The sequence below is a fragment of the Silurus meridionalis genome, chromosome 21, assembly GCF_014805685.1.
Source record: "Silurus meridionalis isolate SWU-2019-XX chromosome 21, ASM1480568v1, whole genome shotgun sequence".
In the NCBI taxonomy this organism is placed as follows: domain Eukaryota; kingdom Metazoa; phylum Chordata; class Actinopteri; order Siluriformes; family Siluridae; genus Silurus; species Silurus meridionalis.
In genome coordinates, this window is record NC_060904.1 from 7,683,467 (window position 1) to 7,707,403 (window position 23,937).

The following is a 23,937-nucleotide window of genomic DNA, read 5'->3' on the forward strand; positions in this document are numbered from 1 at the left end:
AAGTTAGATGCAATCAAAAGGTATTTTTAAGCCGTTGGGTTACTGATCTGAAGGTCTGGGGTTCAAGCCCTGGTAAAGTCAAGTTGCCACTCTTGGGGCCCTTCAGCAAGGCCCTTAACCCTCTGTCCTCCAGGGGGTGCTCTAACACAGCTGACCATGCTCCCTAATCTCAGCTTCCTAACAATGCTGGGATATAAGGTTCAAAAAAGGTTGGGGACTGCTGCTATAAAGTACATGTGACAAGCATAAAGCAATTCTTTCTTTTTCTTTTTTTTTTTTTATTTATTTTCTTTTTATATGAAATACATATACAACATATACACAAATATTAACTCACTGCAGCACAATGCTTACAGTTACAGCAGCAAACACATCGCTTATAAAAGCACACACTAACACACATAGACATGCACGCACACGCACGCGAACACATTTTTGTGAGCCATTGAATAGCATGTATTCATTTTTTGTTTCATTATTAGCTATCAAATGCAATTTCATATTTAAATGCAAAAACAGTAAATAAAGCAAACGTCCTGTTTTCCTACTACCAAAATGTTTTTTGGGGGGTGTGTTTTTTTATTTATCACTTTCACTGAAACTGTCCTAAGCAGTTTACTGTGTACTAAATGATGACAAAAACTCATTTGTGGCGTTACTGCTCCCACCACTGGGTGGCATCTTGTGACAGCTAATATGCAAATCATATCAAATTGTTATTCTTCTTCATTACTTGATCAGAATTAGATTTTAGAAGTGGGTCTGAATCAAATCAGGTTTAAATACTGTAGGTTCACATATAGGTTCACAAATGTGAGCCTATGTGCACGGTTCATTTAGGTTGGGGGTGGAAAGAACTACAGGTTTGTTTAGTTGTAGTGCATTTAAGACTTTTTCAGTGTAATAATTTTACTATCGGTTTATATGAAAACCAAGCAATAGCTTTGCTTGGCCTGTGGGCTTTAAGTTTGATACTGTGCTATAGAGCATCTTACTATAATTTGCCCTTCTACCTGGACTTCAATCAAAATCTATAATCTCTTTGAAATTCATATCTCCAACCATGCACAGCAGGTGGTCCATATTCAGCTTGCAAAAGTATACGTTTTTTTTTTTGTTTGTTTGTTTGTTTTTCATTAATGACAGTTCAGAAAAGTTGTACTCCTCTGATACATTGAAGCAGGCAAGATGAGATAGGGTTAGATCTATATTTGGAAAAAATATGTTGTAAATTGCTTTAAATTATTCAAAAACTCATGCAGGAAGAACATCAGTGTCAATATGTCCAGCAGTCGATATGTCCGTCTAGTCGAGTTTTTTCTTGCTGTCACGCTTTCTCGAGCTATAACTAGGCTTCTTCTTATTTGTCAATCATGCAGTTGAGCTAAACAGAGGCCCTATCTGAGCTCAGGCCATAGGGTTTCAGCCTCACCTATCTCTAATTAGAATCATGGTCCGCTAACATCAGATGTTATGCTGCTTTGAGTGAGTGAGCAAAATCAAAGCAATTCAATACACAATCAATATAATCAGCATCAGCAATTTCCTGGAAATCGACTGGTTAACGGCAACCATCTGGTGTGCGTATAAGTAGCAAAAAGAACATTTTACTTCCAAATCAGAATATGCAGAACACTAGTTCAAGAGTACAAAAGACACAAAACACACAGAAAATAGGAAGTGAAAATAGGAAGTGTTCTTCTTTACATGCTCTTACAGAAGATATAAGATGTAGAAAAGAGTTGTTTAGACTGCCTGATACCCACAGTCAGAAAGGAGCTAGAAGTTTAATAGTTTGCACAGGGAATGTTGGAGACTTTTTCCAGGTGAAAGGAATACTGAAACAACATGGCTACCATTCCATATTTCAACAATTCAATTCAATTCATTTTAAAGTATAAAATAATGTATACATTTATTGCCTATAAGTTTGATCCTCACAATTGTACATTTATTTCTAATGAGCAAGCCAGTGGCAACTTTGGCAAGGAAAAACTCCTTGAGGAAGAAACCTTAAGAGGAACCAAACTCAAAAGGTAACCCATCCTCATTTAGGTGTCACCATTCAATTTCTTCTGAAATTTGAACCAACTTGAAAATACCACAGGACAATGACACAAAACATACATACAAGCTCTGTAAGCATTATTTAGAGAGCAGACAGTCAACTGGAGTGTTAGCATAGTGGAATGGCGTGCCCAGTCACCAGCCCTAAATCCCATTGAACTGCTATGGGATGAAGTGGATCACTGAAAATATCCAACTAGCGAAGAACACCTTTGGCAAGTTTTACAAGAAACATGGAAAAGTTGTTCAGGTAAACTAACTGTCTGGAAAGCAAAAGTATTTAAAGCCAGGAAATTAAAGCTTAACATCTATGCATTCATACATTAATTTGGTCAAAGTAAATCTTTATATCATTAAATTACCTAGTCTATTGCATGTAAACAAATGTAACAGTCTCCCAAAAAACGATAAAAGACTAGGGGCTTCCAAACTCTTGACAGGCATTGTACAAATACATCATGTAACAAGAAAGAGTGCTGTTGGCTAGCTGTCACTGTCACCATAAACAAAATGTAAATGAATAAAATCAAATCTATACAGTAATCCATCGCCATGTCACGGTCCAGCTTTCGCGGTCTCACTGTAACGCGAGTTTTTACATAGAACATATCTAATTTTGTTTCGCAGATTTTTCGCTGTATCGAGAGATTTTGCAGTATATAGGTAGTATTGTTAAGAGTTATTTAAATTATTTTTGTGGTAAAATAAGCATTTTCTAGCCTAAAAAAATTACGCTTTCAGAAGAGCTGTAATGCTCTTCTTGGGTATGCAGTACAATAATTTCATCTTCATCACCTTCATCATTGTTAGTACTGCACACTTAATTCAGCATCATCTTCATTATTCAAGTTGTCTCTTCACTGGTGAGTACCAATATAGATTTTTGTATGTTAAAATTAAGTAGGTTTGAGAATATTGGAAGTGTTTAAGAGCAGAGGAAAGGTTTATAAGAGTGTCTGGAAGGTTTATAAAACCTTAAGATATACAGGTATTCTGTATACTGTACTGTATACATATTAGGTTGCCACTTCGTGGATCGCGGGGGGTGTCTGGAACCCCCTACATTCTATTTACAATGGACAAAAGAAAATCCTTGGTTAGTGCTTAACATTAGGTTCTTACACTTGAATACCTGATATACTTGAAACCTCCACCCCTGTTGCTCAAGGAATTGTCAGCAATATTAGCAATATTACAGAGACCTTTGTGATACTTATTTCAACATACTACAGTAAGATTTAAGACACACTCATTCTCATGTCAGATGCTCTTAGGATAGATAATAGATGAAGTGGGACACAACACATGTTCCTGCACTCCCTCTGAGGAAGAGCAAACGACATGATAAAGAATCCGTGTACCCCACGTTGTGCTTAGTGAGCTAAATCACATTAATTACAACCAATTGGCAGGCAGAGCGACAGCAGGTGCTTCCAGGGCTGTGGGTAATTGCATGACTGCACCGGGAAAGTGCTGGCACCTGGGAAGTCTTGACTACAGATCCAGCCATGGATGTGTATTTCAATTCTGCTCTTCCTCTTCCTTCCAGATGTTCCGCCCAGTAATGGGCCCATAGTGAGCAATCATAGGTGAGAATCGCAGTGCTGTTGTAATTGCTGTCAGCAATTCATCGTTTGAAATCTAATGTTTCCTGAAATTCACTAAAGTTGTCTCCCTAGGTACAATTTCAAAACATTTGAAGTGATCATTTTCTAGTCTGAGTTACAAAGTTGTGCTACTCTTTATCAGCATAGCATTTATTCTTTCATGTTCTATATTTTACCATCCCTCTGTTAGTGATGTAGAGTCTGTCATATGAGTAACAAAACTGTGAGTGAATATGAGTCTGCCACACTGCAGCTGTTAAAACTGCCTTGCTCATTTCTAAAATAAAAAAATACAATCTTACCAATATTCGTTTATTATACACCACTCACTCCGTATGTGTATATATATATATATATATATATATATATATATATAAATAAAATGAAATGTTGCTGAAAAGAACCCTTTGCAGCCCTTCCTATCTTTATGGAATGTAGCTACACCACTAACTTGTCAATCATAAATATAAAACAAAAAATATATATATTTTAAAATGTAAAATAAACTTTTTTAATATTATAATTTAACTGTTTTTTGAATAACATTTAATATTTATTCAATCTTAATTCAAATAATAGAAGGCTACTGCACAATATTATTAATGCTTAGACTGCATAAATGTATTATGGTCATGGTTCATCTCTGGACCATCATGTAAGGTGTTTTATGGTGGATTTGTTTTTCTTAAAAAAATGTTGTTCATATAAGAAAAAATAAAGCACACTAGGTTTGTGGTTTAGCTTGAGCACACAATAAATTAGCACAGGTAGCTTCTTAGTCAACTGCTATAGCATTTACAGCCTTGCCGGTCTTTCGTATATCTTTTTGGAATGTAGCTTCTCCACTAACTAGTAAATCCAAAATATATTTTTAATTCCTTCATTTGAGGGATTTGAATACAAAAACGAATTATTCTCCCCAGTGCTTCTGGAAGCATAGTAATAGCATTCAAATTAATTATTAAAAAAAAATTTTGGTGCTGGTCCTTCTCCATTTCCTTGTGTTTGCTTTGCACTGTGTCCTGATTCGGATTGTCCTCACTATTTATTTATCTTACAAAAACTTCATTTTACGTGATTGCCTTCCTGAAGCCATGAGTTCTCTGCTTACAGTAAAAAAAAAACCCTGATTTGGTTTGGGAGAGTGTTGCTGTATGGTGTCCTAGATCCAGAAGCAATAGAAAAAATCTAATCTGTGAACCACTTTAGTTCAGAAAGGTTATGGTCAAAAGGTTATCCTTGTTCGACATGAAACATGAAATTAATGTTTTGGTTTTGTGAGCACAAATTGTAGTTTTTGGCTCGTGACATGACTGCAGGCTGTACAGACCTGCTTTGAGAACCTCTTGTTGCCATGACAATGACTTTTGTGTGTGCCAAATATGCAAGGCAACATATGGTTTGCTTGTGTTTATGCACATAGGTACATATGTAATGTGTTTTTAAGGTCAGGTGAATTAATAGGTCAGCAAACAAAAATGATGTTGCATTAGCATAGAAGAGCAACAATAAAATGCTGTAATATGGCGCATGAGTATGTATCCAGTTTAGCCACAGGAAGGCAAGCACGCATCTTTTATTTGAAATTGCTAAGTGGTTCCGAATTTGGACAGACATTCAACTCAAATAAATTATTCAACATAGAGGAGAGATGGTGGTCAAAATATTCACAGAGGACCCAGAGTGAAAGGAGTGTCAAAACCCTGTGAAAACACCTTGTGAAAGATGCCCTGCCTGATACCCACTCAACCGAATACTTATTTTATTATTTGATTGTTTTCAAGTTTCACAACCAAGTGTCAAATTATCAATTATTTTAATCTTTATTTAAGTCTCAATGCACATTATGATTACTGCATAAATGCATCACGGTCGTGGATAATGTATGGACCCTGTGTGGACCATCGTATAAGGCATTTAAAAAAGGATTTGTATTCTACAAAAATTTTTTGTTCATATAAGAAACAAAATAAAGCACACTAAGGTCATCAAGGTTCAGCCTGAGAACACATGTCAAATATTTTCAGTGCTTTGAGGACAGGACATTCCCTGTCACTATGAATAAGTTATATAACTCATAGAAAAACTGGTAACAGCCTCCATTCAGACCCCCAGGCAGAAGCTGCAGCCAGTGACAGTGAATTAACCCTGAACTCAGCATGAACCCTAACACTACCCACACACCTTCCAAATGCTTGCTTCTGGTCTGTCAGCACCATTAGCATTAGTGCAAAGTAAAATCCAGGAAATTTTACTTTGCATGCTTGCTCTTCTTTGTGATTCCTCCACTTTAGCACCGTCTGCATTTCTCTCACTCAGTTACACATTTAACTCACTCTGACTCACCAACTTTACTACATCACTTATCTTTTAAATTCCCATTTGTGTTTTGGGAAAATGTACAATATTTCCATTTCCATTTTTATTTTATTTTATTTATTTTTTTTTGTGGCTCAGTCAGAGGAAAAGTTATAGCCTTTAAAATTGCCAAAGAAAAAGTAAGATTATTCCAATTTCCAATTTCAATCAAGTTGACCAACCTACATTACCTCTATATTTAAACCTACTCTAGCTGATTTATGAAAAAAACATCTACAGGTGGTTTACAGTCACTTTGCTTATCAGCTTAATTCACATCACTGTGTGAGCTTCACCTGAGGTAAAACTCATTCATGGAATCTCTTCATCCAACTGATAATACTGACATCTTTGAACAAAAAATAAATGTTTTTTCTTGCTGGTTTACTATTTTTTATTTTTTACTCAATATTTTTTTATTAGGTCATATATTCATTTTATGAATGTATAAACTATTTCTGTGTTAGAGAACTAAGTGCTCATTTCTAAAAGCTCTTCTCTGTTTTGATAATGATATGGTGGTGCAGAAGTTTCAGTCATTTAGGTTTACACCCCTTTTTGATCTGGCACATAGCCATTTAAAAATATTTGCTTTCTTAAAATAGAGATATCAATGTATATTCTTTGCAAAAAAAAAAAAAAAACCTAGAAACTCCCCCAAAAAAAGCTGTCATTTTTGGCGGTTTTCCAGAATGTACTCAAAGCAACATCTGACACATTTTTTTTCACAGACTGCCACACAAATTTACACATTGATCTACTTAATGCACATTTAACCTGCCAACCCATGCAATACCCACCATGCTATCTCACTTGCCCACACATTCATATTCATCTGCTCATATGTCTACTAGCATATACCATCTCAATCTTGTTTTTAAATTTATATAACCCTGTCCACCTTTTTACAATCTTAAGACTGATTTCCACCAGACTTTATACTAGTAGTGTCATCCTTTACATGGGTAGTTTTCAAAAGTTTGAGCGTGCATCCCCCCTGAATCCATCATAACCTCTGAATAACATGTACTATTTATTGCACATAAATACCCCCCCTCAAAACAAAATTACAAAGTTGTACATAGTGCATTTTGAAAGAAATGAGACATCTGATATTGCTTATTTAAGTAAAGCCAGCAATGCAAGGAACACAGGCAATAATCATTAAAGGATTGCTAAATAAAAATCTAGCTATATATATATTTTTTCCACAATACTGGTCTTGTGTGTATAAAAGTGGATAAGTAACAAAGTGCAAAGCAAGTAACAGAGTAAACGTGTAAGTAGTAGCAAAGGGCATTACATACAGCACAACCTTTTATTAGAGGCCTGGGTATTCACTTTGTCTTGGAATCCAGGAGATCAACAATGACATTTATTTATATCCTGACATCAACAACTTGAGCAACTTCTATTGTTTAGCACACATCCCTAGGCATTTCTATGATTTCAGGGATAGTAAATTGGTTCATAGTCCATATTACTGTAGATCTTAAACTCTTAAAAGCAATTCCAATAACAAGAGATGTGCAACAATCGTCACAAACAGGAGCACTATTTTTTTTAAACATATTGTATGTGTAGAAGGGTTTCCTAACTCAGAATAACAGAGCTACCATTTCCTTTTATTTTATTAACAAAAAAGGTGAACAAAGTTGTAAAATGTATCCCTAAAGTATACAATTCGATCAGTATTATTGTAGTAATTTATAGTATAATATATATAGAACCTAAAATATACATTATAGAAATTCACACTTGGCAGAGAATCTACAACATATAATGTTTTGATAATATAAAGTCCATCAGCATTTAGGAATCAAGGCTGATATAATATGCAGTCTGAAGTTTTTGCCTGAAATGGAATGTCTAAGAGTGCTGTTTAAACACCCACTGGATTAGCATGAATCATCAGCTCTTAGCAGTGTATGGTAAAATGTTTGAGAGGGTGAGGAATATTTCCTGTAAAAGTATAACACTTTCTCACATTCTTTCTGAATATCAGATTCAGAATATCTATCTAAATGCTAAACACGGAGTCCTCGGGAGGCTTACAAAGTCCTGCTCAGATCAAGTGTAAGGGAAGAAAAATGCTAATTGTTTTATAAATGAGTACTCTGGTGTGGCAAAGTGTGCAGTGAATTGTAAATTGCATTGTCAGTAACATACTGTACCTTATTTCTAGTCTTCATGTGCTCAGGATTTCATGGCTCAGCAGGTTTAAAATTCATATTTTCTATTAGAATAACAGAAAGGGTGCTCTCCTTAAAAACTACATACAAAAGTATATAAAAACAAACAGGTGTACCAGCGTTAACACATCCTGTGCAGAAATTACATATTTCAGGATTCTCTACATAATTAATTGTTGTGTTATTTTTTATGTAGCCCACGTTGCAACCTTACTGGATCTATTTTGAATCTATCTTCATATGCCATTTAATCTTCATCCTGTGAGTGTACTTTATTGATCTGCAGTTGATTGTTGCGTTGACTCTAAGGTCCAAGCAAAAATCTAATGATTATGAATGCTAAGAATTCACAGCTTTTAAGAAAAACAAAAATGCTACACTTCAAATTATCTGAAAGACAAAAAACAAAAATACTACACATGTTTGTTCTGTCAGTATATGTATTGTTAAAAGGTTGAAATTCATTATTGCTTAGTAGGAGGTTTAAAGAAAACGGAAAATTTTTTACTTGCATAAATATTTAAACCCCCAGGTTCTAGAAGCTCAACACTGACCCATTGTTGCCATTGACCTACATTTTAAATTTTTTAGCATGGCAATGCTGGGATTCGAACTCACAACCTACCATTGTAAAGCCCAAATCTAAGCTAGCATTTCCTTTCACCTGTAAAATATCAAAACAATACCCATTTTTTCAACAAGCCCAAACTCAGTTAAACTATTACTGAGAGTAAAGGAATGTAGAGGAAAAAAAGCAGTTGTGGGTTAAAATGCTTTATTTTAAAACAGGTAAATTTTGGGTTATGTGAAATTCCTGCTGGAATAGTTAAAGTTATCTATCTATCTATCTATCTATCTATCTATCTATCTATCTATCTATCTATCTATCTATCTATCTATCTATCTATCTATCTATCTGTCTATCTATCTATCTGTCTGTCTGTCTGTCTGTCTGTCTGTCGAGAACTACCAGCTTTGTGCAGTGTTGATAATGACAATGATAATGATATGATTAATAACAGGCAGGTGGGTATGATCTGTGCTCACTGTGTATGATCAGTAGTCTGTAGCAGCCACACCTGTAGGTCACAAGGCAGGTTGGGACTTGATGGCCATCATGTGAGTCACAATGAATTTTGGGAATTTTTGTGTGATGTGGATTCCGGCATTAAAATGTGTTAAAAGTGACTAAAATAATTTAATGTATTTATAATTAAATAACAGTTGGTAGCTTTGTACACACAAGTTGGAACCAGTCAGTATTATCATTAAAAACAATAGTTTTTTGTATTCTATAAAGCTGAATGCTTTTAAATTACAACATTGAGTAAATGCTGTAAGATTTTGGTGTATTTTATTTGTTTCAGAAGGATTACATTGACTGGAGTGATATTCAAGCAGTATATTTGTACGTTTGTTCAAGTACAGGAATGATGTACTTCACCCGAGACTGTCAAAGCATGCGTTTACAAATGAAACAGATACAAAATCTATGTACAACGTGTACATAAGGGCACAAATCTGAACAGGGTTAATACTGTATACTGTACAGCTGCAAAGTTTTCACACTTGCTGTAAAAGCTCATCCATTTCAGTCTGCAGTGTGGTTTACACTTCAGCTCAGCGATGCTGCAATACCCTTTGGTCATGGTAAGACAAAAGCCTTCTTGCTTGTGTGTGTGGAAAAAAATTACTTTACATTTATAGACTAAACTCTACTCATGAGGTGCTGTGTGTGTGTGTGTGCATGTGTGTGTGTGTGTGTGTCCATCTTTTAGACATTTTCATATATTAATTTGTTGCTTGCTGTGCTTTGGATGGCATGAGGTGCTTGTTTTAACTAAGTCTAGCTTGGTGTATGTGACATGCATGGTGAAGACTTTTATTCAGTGCTTTTTGCATAACAATTACCCACCGGCATGCTTTGATACTTCTGTGCATAAACAGTTTGTGACAAAAACAAATTAAAGACATTTCAGGCCAAAATTGAAACTCACATTTTATCATTAAGAATTCAGCTCAGAAATAGATTATGGAGGTAGATGATAATTGGAAAGTAATTTGTGCTGTTTTGCTTGATTTGTTGTGTGTGTTTTATATTTTGTTATATTATAGTCCAATTAAAACATTAAAATACTTTACCTGTGTTTTGTTTTATACTTTACAGCATTCCACTCATATCAAAGACATCATTCTGTCAGACTGTAACCCTTATAGTAGCATGGTGTGTAAAAAAAAAAACAAATTAACCTTAAAGTGTTTCATGGCTAATGATTCTAACGAATAGTCAAGTCAAGTCAAGTCAAGTTTATTTGTATAGCGCTTTTCACAACAGACATTGTCTCAAAGCAGCTTTACACAAATCAACAGTGATGGTGAATGGTGTGCATTTGTCCCTGATAGATAGAATACAGCTGTTCATGCATATGGTCTCCAAACCTAAAGCTCTACGCATTAAGTAAGTTTAGCCTTTCCTACGTTCACAATGACCACCCCTATATACACACACACGCACACACACACACACACACACACACACACACACACACACACACAGAGAGAACCTATGCTGGTCAGTAGAGCAAAGCGCAGCTTACATGTACAAGCTAGGGTTGATTGAGCGTTGTTGTTTAAAATTTACTTTAAATAGTTATAACAGATAAACACACACAGACAGTACTAACATTTATTCACTGCATATATTCATAACAGCATTTTTTTATTCATTTGAAGAAAGTTAGTTAAACGTGAACTCTTTGTAAATAAATAAGTCAATAAATGTTTGTCCATATAGGCTGTGAATAACTGACCATCTTCAACAAAATCTCAGATCATACCATGGCCTAAGGATTATGGCTACCAGAGACTAGACTTCCCAACAACAGACTTTGTCACATTAACATTTACCTTACTACTGATCATCACATGCACATGAGAGCAATCACACAAAGTATTTAAGAAGCCGTATAGTTTCACCAGTAACTTTCAGACTTTATACTGCTAAATTACCAAGCTGTTTTTTGTTGTTGTTTTTTTTGCTATCCTGGTTTTTGATTCTTTTTCTGTACCTGTTTATTGATTCTCTGGTTTGCCTCTTCTGTGTGATTTGCATTTCATTTGGAAACTGCACAATGGACATAAACAAAGCCACCGAGTTTGCTCTACTTTTCCTGCTTCTTTGGACTTTGTTCACAGTCGCGTCTGGAAACTCTGTTCACAGCCACGGTCCTATTGTTTACACCAGGGATCAGCTGTTAGCATTCCGCAACATGCCGATGCTACTAGGAGAAAAACCGGATATTCCCCGCGAGCTAAGAAGGAGAAGACGGGGGAACCGTGCTGGAGCTTTGTGTCGGAATAAAAGGAGACGTTACAGACCAACTCTCCCGTCCATCGTTATGGGAAATGTAAGATCTTTACCCAACAAGATGGACGAGCTAGCGGCTCTTACCCGGCATCAGAGGGAATTCCGGGAGTGTAGCATCATGCTGTTCACAGAGTCATGGCTAACCAAGCTAACACCGGACACGACCGTGGCTCTGGATGGATTTGATTTACTGCGCGCGGACAGAACGATGGAGAGCGGTAAGAGAAAGGGAGGAGGACTGGCAGTGTTTGTGAATAATAGATGGTGTAAATCTGGACACATCACTATTAAAGAACAGATCTGCTGTAAGGACATTGAGCTGTTAGCCGCCAGCATGAGGCCGTACTATCTGCCGAGGGAATTCTCGCATGTTATCGCGATAGCTGCGTATATTCCCCCCTCTGCTGACGGTGAATCGGCATGCGATGTCCTGCATTCTGTTGTTAACAGACTGTTAACACAGAGCCCAAATGCCCTTCTCATTATCTCTGGAGATTTTAATCATGCCCCTCCATCCTCCACTCTGCCCACATTCACCCAGTATGTTTCATGCCACACCAGAGACAATAAAACACTGGACTTATTTTATGCAAACTCAAAGGAGGCCTATGCTTCATCACCTCTCCCCCCCTTGGGAAGATCGGATCACAACCTGGTTCATCTCCTACCTGTGTACAAACCCCTTGTATGCAGGCAACCAGCTACCTCCCGCACAGTGACGACATGGTCTGATGAGACCGATGAGGCTCTGAAAGACTGTTTTGAAACAACTATGTGGGAGGAATTGTGCAGTCCACATGGGGAGGATATTGACAGTCTAACAGATTGTATTACGGACTACATTAACTTCTGTGTGGAGAATACTGTACCCACCAGGACTGTACGGTGTTTTCCCAACAACAAACCATGGATAAACCCTGATATAAAGACTCTCCTTAAAGAGAAGAAGAGGGTGTTTAAATCAGGAAACAAGGAAGAGCTGAAAACTGTCCAGAGAGAACTGAGGAAGAAGATCAGGGAAGGAAAAGCATGCTACAGGAGGAAGATGGAGGATCAGCTGCAGCAGAACAATGTCAGCGGTGTATGGAAGGGGCTCAAAACCATCACTGGTCACAAGGAGCCAAGCTCTCAGGCTGTGGGTGACCAGAAGTGGGTGAATGATCTCAATCTATTCTTTAACAGATTTGATCAGCTACCCTCCCTGCCCCCATCCAGTCCCCCTGCTGCAATCCCCTCTCTGCTTCCACAGCAAGCAGCTCCAGCCCCACCTCTCTGCACTGCTATCAGCTCACAGACAATACACAACACACCTAACTTCCCCCTGCCGATTCCCTCCAGTCAACACTCCAGCCAATACACACTGCCCCTTACAGAAGCCCAGGTGAGAATGGAGCTCAGGAAGATCAAAGCGAGGAAGGCTGCAGGCCCAGACGGCATCAGCTCCAGGCTACTTAAGACCTGTGCTGACCAGCTGTGCGGCATATTGCTGTACATGTTTGACCTGAGCCTGAAGCTGGGAAAGGTGCCACAGATATGGAAAACATCCTGCGTGGTGCCTGTACCAAAGACGCCGCGCCCAAAAGACTTGAGACTATCGACCAGTAGCGCTGACCTCGCATCTGATGAAAACATTGGAGAGGCTAGTGCTCACTCATCTCCGACCTCTGGTGAGCCCATCAATGGATCCACTTCAGTTTGCCTACCAACCTGGCATTGGAGTGGAAGACGCAGTCATCTTCCTCCTAAATCGGGCTATTTCACACCTGGAAAAGGCTGGGAGCACTGTGAGAGTCATGTTTTTTGACTTCTCTAGTGCTTTCAACACCATCCAACCTGCGCTCCTGAGGGATAAGATGGTGTACATGGGAGTAGACCATCATCTGTCTGCCTGGACACTGGACTATCTCACAGACCGACCACAGTATGTGAGGACTCGTGACTGTGAGTCTGACATGATTGTCTGCAATACTGGAGCCCCGCAGGGAACGGTTCTTGCCCCGTTTCTCTTCACCATCTACACTGCAGACTTCATGTTCAGCTCAGAAACCTGTCACCTACAGAAGTTCTCTGATGACTCTGCCATCGTCGGTCTGATCACGAATGATGATGACAGAGAGTACAGAGGACTTATAAAGAACTTTGTGGACTGGTGCCAACGGAGCTGCCTCCAGATAAATGCGGGGAAAACGAAAGAACTGGTGGTGGATTTCCGTAGGAACAAACAAATTCTATCACCAGTGAACATTCAGGGAAAGGACATTGTGAGAGTGGACTCTTACAAATACCTGGGTGTTCACCTAAACAACAAACTGGACTGGACAGACAACACTGAGGCAATCTACAAGAAAGGGCAGAGCAGACTCTTTCTGCTGAGGAGACTAAGGTCTTTTGGAGTACAGGGAGAGCTACTGAAGACCTTTTTTGACTCTGTGGTGGCCTCAGCCATATTCTATGGAGTGGTCTGCTGGGGCAGCAGCATATCTACTGCAGACAGGAAGAGACTAGACAAGCTGATCAGGAAGGCCAGCTCAGTCCTGGGGATTCCCCTGGACACTGTACAGGAGGTGGGAGAAAGGAGGATGGTAACAAAACTATCATCATTGCTGGAGAACGCCTCCCACCCCCTGTATGAAACCGTTACATCGCTGAGCAGCTCTTTTAGTAACAGACTAATACATCCCAAGTGTCTGAAGGAGCGATACAGAAGGTCTTTTCTCCCTGCTGCTATTAGACTATACAACCAAAGCTGTTCCCAGTAAAACCAGTCACCAACATACAACACTGCTATTACTTTTTAAGATGTGCAATAACTTTATCTGTGTGAAATATTATTAAACAAATCAGGTACAATATTATGTGCAATATTACCCGCAATTTACGTGCAATGCTACCTCAAAACATGACTTAAAAAGCGTACTTTTGTTTTTTTTCCTATTTGTATTATTACATTGTACTGTATATATACTGGTATTGTAGTATATGTATATTATTTTTTAGATATTTGCATTTATTTTTATTTCTTTGTTGTTATTATTATTATTATTATTGTTATTATTATTTATTTTTATTTCTGTTTTTATTTTTTGTATATTCTTCTTTTTTTATATATATTTGCATCTATTTTTATTTCTTTGTCTTGCTGCTGTAACATAGAAATTTCCCCACTGTGGGACGAATAAAGGTTTATCTTATCTTATCTTATCTTACCTGAACTTTGCATGTATGTGGATTACGATTTGGGTCACCATATTGGATTCGATTGCCTGTGTTGCAACTAATAAATTCTTCCTAGAATTTGCGTCACTTGGTCTGCACTCACCTTCTCTGATGATATCCCAGAAGGCATTTTTAATTATGATATATTAAACAAAGGCAAAAGACAATTTGAATTATAAAAGGACAGGTCTCAGTGGATTTTTCGGATATTCTCAGTGGCCATTCTACCACTCTAACGTCAGCAATTCGGCCAGTTGATCGTGACTCTGAATCACAATAAACCTGCTTGCCCATAATCAAATCAGTATCTTCAACCTGGAGATCAATATCAGGGGAGTAAATATAATGAAATACGCTGAGCACGTTCTCTCTCCTGATTACTCGCAGCAGGTAGTCAGTGCTATAATGGACATTGCTTGGTGAACAGTGCAGAGTGTGGGATATCGAGGGCAGAGCTAAAGTCACATTAAAATATATATTTCAAATAGCGATGCAGTAGCACTGTAACTGTGGTCTGTTGCAAACGTAGTTTTTATTGCCAGAACTAAGCTAATGAACATGTCATGATTTATCATTTTGTATTTTTGCAAGTAATGTAAATTGGGTCATTTAGGCTTAACTAAGATTACATTTAATGAAGCTTCAAAGTCCTGCTGGGGGACATTCTGCATAGGGTCTATTTGTGACCAATACACCAGGCAGACTGGACAGTTAATAGTGCAGGTGGGGGCAGATCGAAAGTGTGTGTGTGTGTGTGTGCGTGTGTCTGTTTTTGTAATGGCGTAACCAGAAGACAGAAAGGAGTGAGGAAAATTAGGGAAAGCTCAGCTGACAGGCACGTTCACCTCTGTCACTCATTTCTCCCACTCTCTAACTGATTACGAGGTCTCCTGGGACGAGAGCAGGCAATAAATGAGAAAGAAATACGGACAGAAAGGGCAGATAGCTACAAAGATGGACAGAAATTAAAAAAGAAATGGATGAAAAGATGAACAGTAAAAAAAATAATAATAATCAAGAGATGTTTTGTTTGTATTTTCCTCTTTCAGTCCCTTTATGACTGTTTGCAAACAGCATTGAAGAGTCCAGAACCTCTTTATGTTGGCAGTTTAAAAACTAATATACTAATAAAATGTATATAAACCTGTTCAAAAATCTTAGTAATATCTTTTTTAAACAGAGTTTACTCCATTTTCCAAGTTGGTGTGAAGGAATACATGTATAATCAGTGGTGGATTGAGTGCACCATGAAGAACAGTCCAGAAGTATTTGCATGTACTGAAAGAATTTACTCCACAGAAACTCCTGCTGTGGGAATACAGTTGTGGTCTCATGATCATTTATGTATTCACCTCAAAAGATTGAGAAAAGAGGTTGTTGTTTTTTTAAGTGAAAAAAAGTATGAAGTACAAATTTTCATTCCAATGTAGTTAAGTAAAATTTTAAGTACAAAAACTGAAAAATGTACCTGACTATAGTAATAAAGTAAAAATACTTCCCTCTACTGTAATAGACAGATTGTTATTGCACTGTGTCTATTATGGGGTTGTGTATGTTTCATGTGGTCTTTTGAATGTTCTCATTAGCATTTCAGATTAATTATTGAGTAATTATGATTTATATTAATGACAGTTGGATACCTTGTGCCTCTTACAGGATGTCTTGAATATTTTATTTTGTCCTACCAGAACAGTTAAAAGGTACATTTAAGTAATTTTAATGCCTGGTTTCAATTTCCATTTCATATATCAAATTTTACTTGCTCAAATATTTCTTAAAAAAAAAAGCAAGGTTTGTTGGGTGGTGCAGTGTAACCACAATGCACGAGTGAGAAGCTATTTAAATCCTTGGTATTACTTAACATTTTATTACAGAGGACTGCTGCTAAAGCTTCTCATATGGCACAAATTACACCTGCTGCAAATCTTTTACCCTCTCATTCAGAAATCATTCTCTCAGTAATGTGACCACAATATCAAAACAGTTCCACACGACTAACACACACCACATGCATGTGGTGTGCAAGAGTGACATTGAACATGGCATTTTCTTGTTTATTTTTCTCAAAGCAATCACTTTTTCATTTTTATTCAACGTCTTTTTTTTATTTTAATGGCTTCCCACAATGAATAGAGGGTAAGGGAACCATATGACGTTTAGCTTTCCAAGGCAACATTAGTGGTTTCCTTGGTAAAGCTTTAGTCTTTTCTGTGCAGTGTTATGATTATTGAGACCACTTGAAAGTCTGTCTGTCTTTTACATTAGGATGAAGGATCTCAGCAAATGGCACTGTGGAGTGGGGACTATGCTTAGCCTTAAGATCAAGTACCAGACTGATATATTATGTGGGAAGGAATTCAAAATCGAAAGCATGTAGTCATTCCACTAAACCACATACAGACTATAAAAGCAGAAATGAGTTAGACAAGAGACCAAAACAGCTCAGTGATACTTATTAATTGGGCATAAATAAATAACAGATTATAAGCACTGTATTTTATTCTAAAACTAAAATATAATGACTGATCTATACAACTAAATAAAACAAAAATAATTTTACATTTGCATTTTTGTATGTATACTCAGACGCATAGGCCCAGTGCACAGGAGATCCTCAGACATGTGAAGGGATTTTGTATATATTGTACCATAAAGATGCTTTATATGAATAGTTATATGGCTATGTTTATTAAAATAAAATAAAAAATAAAAAGATTTATTGGGTGTTGTAAAATGAAACCTGTCTATCTATTTACTCCAAAGGGCCTTGATCTGTAGAGAGATTGCCATTTATTGTTGCAAATACAGTAGGAATCTGACAGGATTTACCAGGCTATGAAAATAATACAAAATTCTACTCTTCTGTACAAACTCAATCCTGCATCTTAAATAATTTACATCTTAAAGACTATTCTTGGTCACATAGCAAAGTCCACAAGAGTGGATCATGTCCCTGTAGGAAATTGCCAGACTCCAAAGAATGATCAGAGATCAGAGAACAGTTGAATGTAATTTAAAAGTTAGATGTGAAATGGATTTTTTACATCTTGTACCACAAATATGCTTTATGTGAAGGGTTATATGACTATAGCTAAGATAAAAAAAATTATTTGGCGTTGTAAAATAAAACCTACCATTGTATTCATGTTCATTTAAATTAAAGAGCCTTGGCCAATAGAAATATTACCATTTATTGTTGTTAATACTATAGAAATGAAGTTTTGAATGGTTTTGTTTTGAGTAAATTATCTAGAAAAGAAAAGCACATACCTTTTGTAACACCTTGTGTAGTGATAAGGCACAAATGTGCAGACTGTCTTCACATCAGACTGCCTGTTAAAAAAAACTCCAGCAGGCAAACCTAGCTCATTAAAGCATGCAGGTTGGCACCCTGTGTCATAACTCCATGCTCTTACTGGAAATGGGCTTGTAAGTAAGCAAGGCTGAGAAATGCAAGAAGAGGGACAGGCTGTCCTCATTTAAAAGTGTCTGGATAAGCACAATCAGCACGATTAAGCTCTGGAGTCTCTGCTAGCTCGCCATTAGCTCATGCCAAAGCTATTTGCCTGAGTGACACCCTGCTGTTTTAGTAACATGAGAACACACACTTGCAATCTATCCATCAATCCTTCTCTGCCCCTCTCTTACTCTGTGTCAGTGTCTCTCACCCTTAACCACTCCTGCACCACTGCTTAGCATCCCGCTGCTAATGCCTGTGTATGAACAGCATGATGTTCAGACCTGAGAGCAAGGAATGAGAAGCGCAAATTCTGTCTCAGCCCAGTCTTTTATGTCCAGGTTTTTCTGCTGTAGTGCAATCATGAGAACTGAATTCACTTCATCTCTGAAATGAATGTTTGATCAAGGTCTCAAAGGACTATATAATTAGGTCAAGAAAGCCTTTGGACCAGTCTATACAAAGCTTTGCTCCAAGTGATAATGACGTCTGATATTCAAGTCAAACACTTTTTGTTTGAGGAAGAGCAGTTAAAATGAGCTTCGAAACTCATTGCTATTCCATGTTTTTTTAATGAATTCTCTTTTTATATAGCTTTAAAAAGGTAAAAGAAGATGGTTTTGACTTTCCCATGCCATAAAATGCACCCATGGGAACACATTTGCCCACAAAATAGTGTGGGTAATAAATTATATGATAAGGGACAGAAACAGAACTGGGACCTTCTGACTGATCACATATAACAAAGAAAAATGAGGGCTTATCTGACCATTAAATTGAGGTTTGTATCCAATTTTTCCATTAAACATTTCCAAACATGGCATTCCAGAAACACTACTATTTGGAATAGGCAGGACTGGCAGAAAAATAAGTTGGAGGGATGATTTGACCATCCTTAGCTTTTCCACTATGGCCTTGCCATATGCTATAAATGTAAATGTGAATGATGTGAATGATGTGAATGATAGTTTGGTTCTAAAAATGGGGAGGTCAGTGAGAATACCACTGCTAGTTGAATAAATGTTGCAAGAAAACAGGCAAGAGAATGAGCTTTCTGGCTAGCAAGCTCTTTATTTTGTTTTTTGTAGAGACTGAGCATGACTAAATGAACTTGGGTATGTTTATTATCATAGAACTACACTAGCATTTGGAACAGCTGATGTGTTATATGTACCTGTACCTGGCTGGATGCTAAAGAAGAGGCCACACAATTGAATACTTTATCATTAAGCTGAGGCAGTACCGTGTTTGTGGTTTCTGGAACAGCTGATTAAATTTACCAGGCTATGGAAATAACTAACTTCTCTACAACACAATACTGCAGTTTAAAGAATTCACATTTAGAGACTTCACTTGGAGACACAGCAGTGTCCAAAGCAGTGGTTCACTTTTCTATATGAATGTTTGCAGGAAACTGACAGACTTTGGAGTTTGATCAAAGAGGAACGGTTGGATGTAGCCATCAAAAGTGTTGTGTAACTCTCCTACCTGCATTCATCCTGCTGTGCACCAGGTTAATTTATTTTAATATAAATATAGAGTCAAACAAGTTCACACCCCATCTATGTACTCACAACACATGCAACACATATTCCAGCTTCAAAGTTTTAAAAACAACCTAGGATTGTGTATAGGTAGGATAAAATCATGTATGAGGAAATGGTCATGCAAATCAAAATCAGAAAAGAATAGAATACTGTTCTTTGGAACAGGACAATTCATCCTTCACATCACAGTGGATCCATGTAATAATAAGGTCAATGCTAGTGGTAAATCAGAGAAAGTAAATTTTTTTATGGCCATACAGGCTATAAAATAGCCATACAGTACATATATCTCTTTCTTGTATGATGATGATTTGGAGAACTGTCCAGGTATATATAAAAAGTGTCAGAGAATTATTATCAGTTTAAAGCTGGACATAAGGCCCAGTTTCATGGAGAATTGCTGCATAAAATGTATGTACTCCAATCAGATGGCATGGCATTGTAAATGATTTCTAATTAAATCAGTGATTTGTGTGGTGGCCTGGGAAAACCCTTCAACTGGTCCCATTTTGCCCCCACTGGTCACATTAAAAGAATATGATTTCCAAAACATCAATTTAAAAATAGTGTAAGTAAAGTTCATAAAATTAAGTAATTGAAAGTGAAAAGGGAGAAAATTACATTTAAATGCTGAAGACAAAGCTACAGCTTTTTTCTTATTTTTTTTGTACATATTATGTAAAAAATAGTTGTTTTAACCTCCAGAAAAACATTTTATAGAATGAAACAATATCTTATTTTGAAATAAAAATCGCACTTAACCATGTACTACATTGTGGATGTTTTTCCATCTTTTATTCATTGCTAGAACAGTATACTGGAGAAGATCCTGTGCCATCGTTGAATTACACACTGCACTGCAATGGACTAGTGCCCTAATGATGTACTCTGAACAGAAGCAGAAACACAATCTGCACCGAACTATTTGCCGATAATGGGGAGTGTTTTTTGGGACACAAAGTGAAATATGGCTTAATCACTAAATGATGTTATACTCCAGGGTCCTTCTTTGTCATTGTGTAAACCTTTGACCTCATTTTGACCCTGTGCTGATCCCTGTCACCTTCATAGTGTCTTGATGACATTATTTATTAGGAGGTATACAGTAATAATGGGGTATACAAGGGAAATCACTTGATGAAATGACGACAGTCCACAATTTTTTTTATATGCACTTGTACAAACATGTACGGTTTCTGAATGTATTCACTGTTTATCATGCAGTGAACTAATTGTTTGCCATTTCATAGTGCAGTCCAAATTCCCAGTAGGGAAATTTTGTTCTCTGATAGATGTCCAAATGTATTACCTATTTTACACCATAAGTCCATAAATCACTGTTTACAATATTTAAACTGTTGCACTACACATCCACTTCCACTAGATACATAATTAATTAATTATAGGAAATGTGTAATGATTACTAAAGTCAACAGGTACTCAATAGCACAATGCAAAATACTTTCTAATAAACTTTTAAATTCTTGTCTATCTCAAGGCCTGCGGGCCACATCCTGGTCACCACCTTATTTCATGTTCCCCTAAAGCTAATTTCATTCTGATTGCTTTGTTATGTTTGCACCTCATTTAATGTTGCCTGTGAGCTAATTTTGAAACGGTAAATAGCAATTGAACAGACACTCAATGGTCAGTAATCTAGCACGTACCTCATAAATATTAATGAACCCTTCCCTGTCAGTCGATAATGTTTTGAAAAATTAGCAAATTTTGAACAATTGACACAAGGAAATGAGAGCAGTAGGGTGAGCAGCCAAGCAAAATGTGTACAATCAAATGGTAAGGCAGATAAAAGACAGTTTAATGAGATGCTATATAGTGATTAAAAATCTGCCCTAACAGAACAAAGGTGGTGTGTCTAGATTGCAAAGAGGCAGTGCTCAAGAAAGATTATTTATGTATGCATATACTGTTTGTGTGTGTGTGTGTGTGTGTGTGTGTGTGTGTGTTTGTGCGTGCGTGCGTGCGTGCGTGCTTGTGTTAATAAAAGCAACAAGTCTAAAAAAAAAGGCACTTCTGAATGATTGATAAAAATTTGTCTTATTTCTTCAACCTCCCCTTTAAAGGCTCACAGAAACACACTGCAGCTCAGACTGAAATCGAATTTGGCACAGCTGCTTTAGTTTTAAACAGCTGACAAGTGACTGAGTAAAGAGATTACAGACACCAAATAGATTCTTCTTTCTGTTTATTATGACCCTGTGACCCCCCCTGACTGACCCCATCCTGACCCTGTCACCTTCAAAGTGTCATTAGAACATCATTTACAAGCATGAGCCACCAGGGGAATAGGAAATAAAGACAGAAAATCGTGCACACCTTCCTTTAGCAGCATTGTGACACACTCAATGTAGGGTATGTAAGCATTGCATATACCTAACAAATGTAGGGTATGTGAGTGTTGCACTCCTGCAAAAATACACACACTCAAACATAATTGAGAATTATAGCAATTACTGTAGATTAGAATATTTAGAAAATTGGTGTAATGTATGACATGGAAACCAAGTTAATTTTCTTATAACATTCCAATTACAGAAGAAAATTGGTTCAATCTGATACAATTATCACTGTTTGATTCAATTTAACCACATCTTCCAGCTTGTCCAAACATGATGATGTGCATAAATCATTTCTGTTCAAATCGCTGCGAGCAAAGTTAGGACAAAAGTTCGCATTGCACATCAGAAATAAAAGAACGGTCCGTGTCACTCCAATGAGTATTCAGCTATTGTATAAATAATTCATTACGTGCATTCAATCTAGCTTAATTTCTGTAATTACTTTTGAATGTTCATTATAAAAATGCATCAACTGACATGCGTCATCCGCGAATTCAGCTGTGCTGCAGTGAAGGAAAAGAGAATACGACTAAACCAAATAGACAATAATATCAATAATATCTGATTCACATTATACATGATTATAAAGTTTTATATTTAGACGATTCAATTAACAAAGAGTTCTTCGAGCAGGGACAGGGCTGTTATCTTGAGAACAAGATGAATGCACATATTAGTAGTCAAATAAACTGATGTATGAGAAATGTTCTGAGAGAAAAGGAATGGGGAAAAAAGAGACTGATAAATGCTGTATTTTTCTTAGAAACTCTTACAAAGCTCTGAACTTTAATAGCTTTGTGTTGAGACTGCACCGGCAGTGATTTAATTTAGACACTTGTGTCTATTAAGTTAATGTGTCTGGCCATAGCTCACTTTTGGTTTGCAGTAATGTGCAGATAAGGCTGGGGATCATGCTTTATGTGCTGAAGCACTTAACATAGTCTAGATGTAAACCTTTAGTGTGTGTGCTGCAATGATTTTTACTAAATAGCCCTTACTAGTTGGGTTACATGCCAATTTGTGTTTGTAATATTATTACCCATAGCTGTTATGATATAAATAACAAGCATATGCATTGTCTTCGGAGGCGTTTGCCTAGATTAATCCAAATTCTTACAGCGTTTTCTCCACAATTCCCTAACACAGCAGACAGCTGCTTTGGATAGTAAAGTATAACACATGCTTGTTTGCAGGAAGATGCTTTAAGTGCCTGTCCACTTTCTGCATTGATGACCATGGTGCAATTCAATGCTGAGGTTGCCGGTTGCTGTATTTTATTGATTTTTTTTTTTGTCTTTTCTGTCCCACACCATCTTTAAACACAAACCCTCTACTAAATGCATAGACTGAATTTGAGGGAGCAACACTGAGTTACTGTGTTTAACAGAAAGGGAAGTAATTTCTTGTTTTCCGTAACCACCAGTCTTCATTGAAATCTGAATCATTTTGAAATCTGAAGTTTTCAAATTTAGCATTTTTTTGGCATCTATATATAATAGAAATATAAATAAACTATTTAGTACAAAAAATTAGCAAACTGAACAGTGAGCACACTGAAAAGATGCAAAATTATAAAAGGTTTTTTTTAATTTTTACGTTAAACTAATTAAATAATATTAATAATAATCTGTAAACATTGTTAAAATAAATAGCAAGCTCATGCAGAGGCAACTACTCCAGGTTGATAAGACATGGCAAATTTGTGTTTGCATGGCAAATTTGTGTTTTTGTTTAAGACGCAGGAAATCACATGGTGATATATTAGT